Source organism: Mytilus galloprovincialis, chromosome 13 (assembly GCF_965363235.1).
Source record: "Mytilus galloprovincialis chromosome 13, xbMytGall1.hap1.1, whole genome shotgun sequence".
Lineage (NCBI taxonomy): Eukaryota > Metazoa > Mollusca > Bivalvia > Mytilida > Mytilidae > Mytilus > Mytilus galloprovincialis.
The window spans coordinates 12,821,473-12,826,148 of record NC_134850.1 but is presented as its reverse complement, the minus strand read 5'-3'; the positions used below and the strand labels follow the sequence as shown (position 1 = coordinate 12,826,148).

The following is a 4,676-nucleotide window of genomic DNA, read 5'->3' as shown; positions in this document are numbered from 1 at the left end:
GAAACTTAATTTTGTACAATGAATACAGTCGCCTATTGTATCTGATAAACTTAATTATGTACAGTGAATACAATCACCTAGGCTATTGTATCTAAGTCTGTACAGTGAATACAGTCACCTATTGTATCTGAGTCTGTACAGTGAATACAGTCACCTATTGTATCTAAGTCTGTATAGTGAGTACAGTCACTTAGTGTATCTGAGTAACTTAATTCTGTACAGTGAATAAAGTCACATATTGTATCTGAGAAACTTAAAGCTAGCAATTTTGTAAAAAGAAGAGAAAAGGGTTTAGATACCTTTTATAATATTTTCTTCATACATTTCTATCAATGAAAACAATTAGACAATTGAAAAGAAGGTAATGCCAGAACCCACAATTAACAGCACATATAGAAGAGTACTAGACTGACCAGTCTCGGTCCTGTATGGACCTTCTTCAAATGCAGAACGATTAATTTATATATAAAGTGGCATAAATCGATGTCTCCTTTCTGTCTCTGATAAAGTATTGAAATCTACTAAACTTAAAAAAAAAAAAATGAAATCTTACTAGATCTCTGATTAAACCATGATAGGTCCTTTCAAGATCTCCAATAAAGTGATAAATCTCTATACATCTCGATCTCTGATAAAGTAATGATATCTCTTGTCTAGATCTCTGAGAAAGGATGGTTTATCATGTCTAGATCTCTGAGAAAGTGATGGTATCTCCTGTATAGATCTCTGAGAAAGTGATGGTATATCCTGTTTATATCTTTGATAAAGTAATTATATCTCCTATTTAGATCTCTGATAAAATAATGATATCTCTTGTCTAGATTTCTGAGAAAGTGATGGTATCTCCCGTCTAGATCTATAAGAAAGTAATGCTATCTCCTGTTTAGATCTCTAATAAAGTAATGACATCTCCTATCTAGATCTCTGATAAAGTAATGATATCACATGTCTAGATTTCTGATTAAGTAATGACATCTCTTGTCTAGATCTCTGATTAAAAAAATGATATCACCTGTCTAGATCTCTGATAAAAAAGAATGATATCTCCTGTCTAGATCTCTGATAAAAAAAATGATATCTCCTGTCTAGATCTCAGATAAAGAAATGATATCTCCTGTCTAGATCTCTGATAAAGTAATGATATCTCTTGTCTAGATATCTGATAAAGAAATGGTATTTCCTGTGTAGATCTCTGATAAAGTAATGCTATCTCCAGTCTATATCTCTGATAAAGTAATGACATCTCTTGTCTAGATCTCTGATAAAAAAAAAATGATATCACCTGTTTAGATCTCGGATAAAAAATGATATTTCTTGTCTAGATCTTTGATAAAGTAATGATATCTCCTGTCAAGATCTCTGATAAAATAATGATATCTCCTGTCAAGATCTCTGATAAAGTAATGATATCTCTTGTCTAGATCTCTGATAAAGTAATGGTATTTCCTGTCTAGATCCCTGATAAAGTAATGATATCTCCTGTCTAGATCTCTGAGAAAGTAATGGTATCATCTGTATATATCTTTGATATAGTAATGATATCACTTGTCTAGATCTCAAATAAAGTAATGATATATTCCGTCTAGATCTCTAATAAAGTAATGATATCTCCTGTCTCAGGGTTGGCAAAGTATTAGCCGCCCGGGAATTCCCGGGATGGACAATACTCCCTGAAATGGGTAATGCTGGGCAGTACTGGGCAATATGATTGTTTAAGCTTATTTTAACACAAAATAGTAAAGACTTGTTGTTACAGTAGTTTCATAGTATTATAGCTTAATATACACATTTCATATAGATAACCATTGACAGTAATTTCTAGAAGAATGAAAAATTCAATTTCATTCTCTTCTATGTAGACAGAATACAAGATTTGCACATTTTAGGATACCTATATTGTAAATTACCAAGCATGCATTGTTTCAATAATACAAACTTTCATTTTATTGCACTGTTTAATCTCTGATAAAATAATGATATCTTCTGTCTAGATCTTTGATAAAGTAATGATATCTCCTGTCTAGATCTCTGATAAAGTAATGATATATCCTGTCTAGATCTCTGATAAAGTAATGGTATTTCCTGTCTAGATCACTGATAAAGTAATGATATCTCCTATCTAGATCTTTGATAAAGTAATGATATCCCCTGTCTAGATCTCTGATAAAGTAATGATATCTCCTATATAGGTCTCTGATAAAGTAATGATGTCTCCTGTCAGGATCTCTGATAAAGAAATGATATCTCCTGTTTAGATCTCTGATAAAATAATGATATCTCCTGCTTATAACTCTGAGAAATTAATGATATCCCCTGTCTAGATCTCTCAGAAAGTAATGATATCTACTGTCTAGATCTCTCATAAAATAAGGAGTTCTCCTGTCTAGATCTCTGATAAAATAATGATATCTCTTGTCTAGATTTCTGATAAAGTAATGATAGATCTCTGATAAAGTGATGATATCTCCTTTTAGATCTCTGATAAAATAATGATACTGCTGTCTAGATCTCTGTTAAAGTAATGGTATCTCCTTTCTAGATCTCTGAGAAGGTAGTGATATCCCCTGTCTAGATTCTTGATTAGGTAAATTCTCCAATTAAGTCATGATATCTTCTTGTGAAAAAATTAATTGTACTGGAACAAAATTCTAACTTTATCCATAACTGTCATGGTGTTAACTATATAAGTCCAAGGACAATATCTCTGCAAAAAAACTGACCGACAGAAAATTCAAATTTTATCTGTAACTTGTCATGATATAACTATTTACTAATTTTCAAATCTCTATCTTCAAGCACAAGCAAAAAAGTGTGGAAAACTGATTTTCCGGACTGATGAATGAACAAACAGACGGAGTGCAATTCTTCGACGGTAGAGAAGTAAAATGCTTATGTTTCAAGTAAAATAGATGCACTTCCAAGCTAACACACCGTGAACATTTGCAATAAAACAGTTATAAGGAAAGGTACTTTCTTCAAGTGATTTATTAAAAGATATTGAATTAAAGCATTGAGTATTTGAATAACAGAAAGAATTTAATTCAATTATATAGAAAATTAGTGTTGTCAACGGTTAACCGGTTAACCGGTTAATCGGTCGAACGACCGAATACTGAATACCAAAAACGCTAACAGGTTAACCGGACTTTTTTTCAATTTTGATAGATTTTATATAAATTTGTATTGAAATTATTAAAAGGTTAGGTTTTACTTAAAAATGTCGTCGTGGTAATTAATTTGACTGTAAATTGATTACTATTGTTAATCCCATCAACAATGAGTTCTTGTCTCATTGTAGTTTGTGGTTTTATATTTAGATTTTGAATGGATGTAATTGTTTCCGAATTTGTTGAAAGATTTGTATATGTTGAAATAAATGTATATTAACAGTTATTTAAAGTGGTACTAAAGTCACTGTCTAGTATAAGCCATTGACAGTGGCGGATCCAGAAATTTACACAAGTGGGGGCCCACTGACTGACCTAAGAGGGGGCCCGCTCCAGTCACGCATCAATGATTCCCTTTATAAGCAACCAATTTTTTTCCCAAAAAAAAGGGGGGCCCGGGCCCCCTGGCCCCCTAAAACCGCCTCTGATTAAGCTAATTTGGTGTATGTCAAGTTCACTGTGACAAATGGAGCCTTCAGAGAGTGAGATGACCTAGTTTTGGTGCCACGGTTTTTCGTAGTTTAGAGTTGTCGGAGAATCTGTACGCACTTGCATTTATTTGGATAACAGTTCATCTAGATATCTACTCGGCGACACGATAATCCAAAAGTATACAGCGCTGTTTAGGTATATAGTGAAAAAGTTGTTAACAAATCCCTGAGTTGGATTGAAAACATGTAAAGGCATATTGGTAATGAATGTTTAGAAAATATTCATATTTTGCGCAAACCTACGAATTAAATGAGTTTGGTGGATGTTTAATTTTACACCGATAACAAAAGGAAATTGTTTCATCCATTAATATATTCATAATATTGTGTTGGTGTGACTGTCGATAACGTTCCAGTTGAGTAGCTTCATAGTACACATTTTCGTTGTGTGTTTACAATCATCACAGATGTCAATTTCATTACACATTCCGCGGTGGATTCGACTGGTATTGATATCAATGAAGTAAACAATAGTGTATTGAACCCAGACAGTATTTTATTAGATTGGAGCTGAAATTTAAATGATTTAAGAATAGCAATTATAACAATTAACATTATTAACTAGAAATATTTGATTTTAAGTATTAGATATTCTTTATATTGGTTTAGTATTACTTATATATATATATATTTAAGATGTCATAGTTTATCTTATTACTTATATTTTTCAGTTTGAATTATTGTGCGCATTGTTGCATGAACACCTGGTCCTTGCACTGTCAGATTTCACATGCACATTAGATCATTTGACGGTAAGTTGACATTTTCATCATCATCATCAGCATTTTCATTATTTGTGTTGTCTTTCATATGTGTCTGTTTGCGTTTTGTATTGTGTCCCGTTTTATATATTGAGTACTCTGTTTTGACTATGGCTGAAGGAAATGCATCGGGTTCCGTAGTAGAGGGTAATGTTAAAGGTCATGAACCTAATATGACAGAGACCGATATTGCAAAACTGGTAACATTTTTGTCTAAACATGGTAAATATAAAGAACTTACTAATGAGGAGAATGAC

At 32.3% G+C, this 4,676-nt stretch overlaps 1 pseudogene; it reads right to left on the bottom strand.

Annotated features, from left to right (window-relative positions):
• Positions 1-1,008: 1,008 nt before the first annotated feature.
• Positions 1,009-2,671, bottom strand: LOC143057400 (uncharacterized; annotated as a pseudogene).
• Positions 2,672-4,676: the final 2,005 nt, after the last annotated feature.